This window comes from Triticum dicoccoides, chromosome 6B, assembly GCF_002162155.2.
Source record: "Triticum dicoccoides isolate Atlit2015 ecotype Zavitan chromosome 6B, WEW_v2.0, whole genome shotgun sequence".
NCBI lineage: Eukaryota > Viridiplantae > Streptophyta > Magnoliopsida > Poales > Poaceae > Triticum > Triticum dicoccoides.
In genome coordinates this window covers 709,322,420-709,328,921 of record NC_041391.1, presented here as the reverse complement: position 1 = coordinate 709,328,921, position 6,502 = coordinate 709,322,420, and positions in this window count along the sequence as shown.

The following is a 6,502-nucleotide window of genomic DNA, read 5'->3' as shown; positions in this document are numbered from 1 at the left end:
GATACCGTAATCCTTCAAAGTTTGCCTCATCCATAACAACTGAGTTGCACAACTAGCGACAGCAATGTATTCAGCTTCTGCGGTAGAGAGAGCAATACAATTTTGTTTCTTTGAGGACCAACTCACCAAGGATCGTCCAAGAAACTGACATGCACCGGATGTGGACTTACGATCCACTTTGTCTCCAGCCCAATCCGCATCCGTGTACCCAATGAGATCAAACTTAGCATCCTTGGGGTACTAGAGGCCCAACTTTGGGGTGTGAACAAGGTATCTAAGAATATGCTTAACCGCCTTATGATGACTTTCCATAGGGAAAGCTTGAAATCTAGCACACATGCATACACTAAACATGATGTCTGGTCTAGATGCACAAAGATAAAGCAATGAACCAATCATAGAGCGATAAGTAGATGGGTCGAAAGGAGTACCATTTCTGTCTTCAGTGAGAGTAATTTTGGTTGGCATGGGTGTCTTGCATGGACTAGCATCAGACATACCAAACTTTTCTAGAATATCCTTGAAGTACTTTGCTTGAGATAAGAAAATTCCTTCTTGAAATTGTTGAATTTGAAATCCGAGAAAGAACTTCAAATCCATATTGAGTGACATTTCAAAATTCTTGGTCATTGAAGCCGCAAACTTCTTGCACAAATGAATGTTAGGAGAACCAAAAATGATGTCATCTACATAGATTTGGCATAGGATCAAATCACCCTTGTCCCTCTTAGTAAAAAGAGTGGGATCAATCACCCCTCTCACAAAACCATCATCGAGTAAAAACTTCTTCAGATGATCATACCAAGCACGAGGTGCTTGTTTGAGGCCATACAAAGCCTTATGAAGTTTATACACATAGTCTTTGTGAAAGGGATCAACGAACCCGGGTGGTTGTGACACATATACTTCTTCTTGTAGAGGACCGTTAAGGAAAGCACTCTTCACATCCATTTGATGTAATGTAAACCCATTGAAAGCGGCATAAGCAAGTAAGATGCGAATGGATTCAAGACGGGCAACGGGGGCAAAGGTCTCACCAAAGTCCAAACCTTCAACTTGTGAGTACCCTTGTGCCACTAACCTTGCCTTGTTGCGGATGATTACACTATTTTCATCTTGCTTGTTCTTGAAAATCCATTTTGTTCCAATGACGTTGTGCTCGGTAGATGGCCTCTTGACTAATGACCATACTTGGTTGCGTTCAAAACTGTTCAACTCTTCTTGCATAGCAACAAGCCAATCGTTGTCCATCAATGCCTCTTGTACCTTGAGTGGCTCAATACTAGACACAAACGAGAAGTGAGCACAAAAGTTTGTCAAATGTTTACGAGTGACTCTACCTTCCGAGATGCCGGTGAGGATTTTGTCAACATCAACACGACCGGCCACTCGAGGCATGATGGAGGTGAGGGTTTCACGAGGTTCAACTTCATGTCCATCATCCACATATTCAACATATGGATCATTCACGTGTGGAGGAAGATCTTCTTGTTCATGTTGCATCTGTTGAGGTTCATCATCAATGATTGGACTTTCTTGTTCTTGCTCTTGATGATGATCTTGTTCTTGATGATTATCATTAAGAGAGACTTTATCATCCTCTTCAACTTGGGCTAAGGGTATCGGTTGAACAATAGGAGCTTGTGGTGGTATGGATGTTGAGGTTGTTTGATGATGTGTGAGACCTCCATTTTCTTCTTCATCATCATGAGGTTCTTGTTCCATAGGAAGAAGTGCACCAACACCCATGGTTAGAATGTCTCGAGAAGAATCTTCTTCACCTACATCACTTAGATCAACTTGCTCCCCATGGGAGCCATTAAATTCATCAAACACCACGTCACAAGTTTCTACAACACATCCATTGGATTTGTTGTAGACTCTATAGGCGTGAGAGTTTGATCCATAACCAACAAATATACCCTCAATTGTTTTGGATTGAAATTTTCCTAACCGTTCCCTTTTGTTGAGAATGAAACATTTGCACCCAAACACACGAAAGTACTTGACATTTGGCTTGTTTCCAATTAGCAGCTCATATGGAGTCTTTTCCAATATAGTGCGGAGGAAGAGCCGGTTTGATGCATGGCATGCTGTATTGACAGCTTCGGCCCAAAAACTATGTGGTGACTTGTATTCATCCAACATGGACCTTGCCATCTCTACAAGTGTACGGTTCTTCCATTCGGCTACACCATTTTGTTGAGGAGTGTATGGAGCTGAATATTGATGCTCAATCCCTTCATCACTAAGAAATTCTTCCAAAGTATAGTTCTTGAACTCAGAGCCATTGTCACTTCTTATTGCCCGGATTTCTTTGTAAAACTTGCGTTGGGCTTGATTGGCAAAATCAATGAAGGTGATCTTCGTTTCGTCCTTGGACTTGAGGAAGAACACCCATGTATATCTTGAGTAATCATCAACGATGACAAGCCCATACTTTTTCCCACCAAGACTATCCCATGAAGGAGGCCCAAAAAGATCCACATGAAGGAGCTCCAGGGGCCTTGAAGTAGATACTATGTTCTTGGGTGGGTGCTTTGATTGATGTTGCTTCCCAGCTATGCATGCACTACACACACGATCTTTCTCAAAAGAGACATTGTTTAGCCCAAGGATGTGATTCCCCTTTAAGAGATCTTGAAGATTTCTCATGCCGACATGGGCTAGCCGGCGATGCCATAGCCACCCCTTGTCAGCCTTGGCCATTAGACAAGTTGCATGGAATGTGCTCTCTTTCGAGAAATCAACCGTGTAAAGGTTGCCATCCAACTCTCCAACAAAAGCCACTTCGAGAGTATCTCTCTTAAAGACTTTCACATCCGTTAGTCCAAACAGTGTATCATAACCAACAGAAGCCAATTGGCAAACAGAAAGCAAATTGTATTTAAGGGATTGGACAAGCATAACATTTGCAAGAGACATGTCGTTTGTGATAGACACCTTGCCCAACCCGAGTACCTGTCCTTTTGAACCTCCACCAAACATAATGCTCATGAATGGTTGAATAGCTTCCATGAAATCGTAGAGCAATTTGCTATCTCCAGTCATATGATTTGTACATCCACTATCAATCACCCATTTCACTCCACCGGAGAAGCTTCCCTACACACAATTAGGACTTGGTTAGAGGCACCCATTTTGCAATGGGACCTCTCAAGTTAGTTACAAGGGTCTTAGGGACCCAAATAGCATAGAACTGGAATGCATTTCGAGGACCAACAAATTTTGCAAAAACTTCTCCATCCTTAGTCTTACGAAGTACATAGGAAGGAGGCATGAACTCTTTAGGCTTGTTGAGAGTGGGCATGCCCCTTGTGGCCTTCCCACTCACAACCTTACCTTTCTCCTTGTGCCCTTCTCTTACAAATGTTTCGTTTAGAGGAGTTGTGCACTTTTGGGAGGACGTCTTCTTCTTGCTTGTGCTCGGGTCAAACCCAAGTCCCTCTTTGGCAAACACCTCATTATGTTGGCTCAAAATCTCATCAAGGTTCTTTTGCCCTTGAGCACATGTCATGAGACCTTTCTCAATTTGAGCCTTGAGAAAATGATTTTCCTCAAGAATAGATACTAGATCACTACTAGAGTTAGTAGCACAAGCATCAACATTTATAATAGGGGAAGAGTAAGCCTTGGCTAAAGTTTCAAGATAAGTAAGTTTGAGCGTCTCAAAACTCTTTCTAAGAACGGTGAGCTCTCCTTCCTTAGTCTTGAGAGACACGGATAGAAGCTCACAATCCTTAGATAGAGAAGCATGAGACTTCACAAGCTTACTTTTATCATTCATTAACTCTTCGCAAGAGTCAATAGCCTTTTTCAAGGAGGCAAGATCATTTGTGTGAACATCAATATTTGCACCAATTTTTAAGCATAGTTCATCATTTCGTGCTTCCTCATATTGGACTTTCCGCTCAAGGATTTCACACTTTTCCTTTTCCTCGGTGACGAGGGTTTCGAGTTCCTTAATGGTGATGGTGTGCTTACTCACCATCTCCATAAGCATACGAAACATAGTGAGTTTCTTTCCTTTGAGGGAGCACATGAACTTATTAAGTTTAGCAGTCATAGGATCATCTAGATCATCATCCTCATAGCTATCCTCCGCATCAAGATACTCATCACTAGAAGTAGAAGGTGTGAAAAGAGGAGGATTTGATCGTGGAGTTACCTTGACCTTGTCAGAAGAGTTTTTGTCCTCTCCTTCTTCAACCATGGCCTTTGCCATTAGGCACTTGTGAGCGTTGCCCTTGTAATCTTTCATGTAGTTGTAGGTGACCACGTCACCACTCTTGTTTACTAACCTCAACGTGTTTTGAGAGTCTTGAGCAACTCCGGCAACACCACTAACATCATCTGGATCAGATTCTTCTTGAGCAACCATTGTCATTCCATCTCTCTTCTTGAGCTTGGAGTTCAAAGGATTTGGCAACTTCTTCTTGGGAAAGGTCTTGGGAAACCTTGGTTTATCTTCTCTCTTCTCATAAGGGCACTCGTTGGAGAAGTGATTGGTTTCTTCACAGTTGTAGCATTTTCTTACTTTCTTCTTTTGAAATCTTCCCTTGAATTTTCTGGCGCTAAACTTCTTGAAAAAAAGAGCCATGTCTTCATACGAAGGGCCCTCGTCGGATTCAATCTCATTACCATCTTCATCATCTTCATCTTCTTCTTCTTCTTCACTTTGCTCATCTTCACATACTTGCTTGGCCTTCAATGCAAGATTGATCTTTGATGATGGTGAACCATGCATGGCAAGGTGTTTTGTCGCATTGGCCTTTGACTCTTCAAATAGTTGGAAGGTGGATATGATGTCATCTGTAGTCATTTCCTTGAAGGTATGGTGTTGTCTTATGTCCCACACCATTTGATGATGATATGGAGCAAGAGCATGAAGCAACTTATCCACAAGAAACCTCTTAGTCATATTGAATCCATCTTGTGTCTTGTCACACTCACATGACTCAATATCCGCAGTGAGAGTCATGAGACGCTCAAGGAGTTGATTGGGGGTTTCACCTTTTTCCATACAAAAGTTTTGCAATTGCCCCTTGGCAATTTTATATTGAGCACTCCGGAGGGTAGAAGTGCCAGTCCTGGATCATATAATACTTTCCCATAATTCCTTGGCACTTCTGATGTGTATGAACGGTCTCCTTTGCTTTTCATCCATACCTCTTCTTATACACATGATTTCCATGTCATTGAGGTTCTTGTCATATATTTCTCTTGGTGTGGGGTTCTTTGGATCAACCACATGGTATCCATACTCTATAATCTCCAGCATCTCATCGTTTCCATGTCGAAGATGATCCTGCATAGCAACTTTCCACAAAGCAAAATCGGAAGTATCAGAAAGTAAAGGAGGTTTGCCTTGAGGATTATATCTTGGTTTCTCAACCTGAGGTCTTGCATAAAGCCAAGGAACACTGGCGTGTTCATTGCTAGGAGGTTGTTGACCAAGTGATGATGTAGGCACGGTTGGCCTCAAACCCACACCACTTGAGTGTGGTGCAAGCACCGCGGACAACGTGGCTAATCTCAGTTGGACCAAGGCCTCAAGAGAAGCATCATGCTCCTCTTTTTGCTTAGCAAGGGCCCGTTCTAGATCCTAAGACGTAAAGGACTTGACTTTAGAGGAAACCTCGCCTTTATCCTTAGGATCTACAACCAGGGGGTCCCATCTGGGTTCATCTCGCTCTAGGGCGGTTAAGCCACAAGAATAGAGCACGAGGCTCTGATACCAATTGAAAGGATCGAGATGGACCTAGAGGGAGGGTGAATAGGTACAATTACAAATTTTAATTGTTACTTGGCAATTTTAGGCAATAATGCGGAATATGAAGATGAGCCTAACAATTGCACGTGAGAGTTAGACGTAATGTACTAAGCAAACAATCACAAACACGTAAGTAGGCAGGCACAATATAATGTACGTAAGTCTAATGAGACAAGTAACCACAAGTAGAGAGTTAGGGGTAGGAATAACCGCAACTCCGGGAGACGAGGATGTATGCCGATGTTCACTTCCTTGGAGGGAAGCTAGTCACCGTTAGAGGGGTGGATGTTACCACGAAGGCACACCTACGCCACGAAGGCTCACCCTATTCTCCCTTTGAGACAACACCACGGAGGCGTTTCTCAACCACTAGTGGTAGACCTTGGGGTGGTCTCCAAACCCTCACAAACTTTTCCGAGGGTAATCACAAAGTTTGATTCCTCTCCGAATGACTCCTACCCCTAGGAGTCTCCAACCTCCAAGAGTAACAAGAATGATGGGAAAAAGCTCAAAACTTGCTCAAGTCACGAATTCCTTTGGTGCAAAGAAGGGGAAGGAGTGGATCTATCACTTGATTGGAGAACTTCTCTCAAATGCTCCTAGAACACTTGGGAATCTAGGATTTAGTGTGGATGAATGAGAGAGAGAGTGAGGAGTGTTCTTGAGAGGCTCAAAGTGAATGGTCAACCTTATCCCGTGGAAGGGAAAGGTATATATATAGGTGGTGGG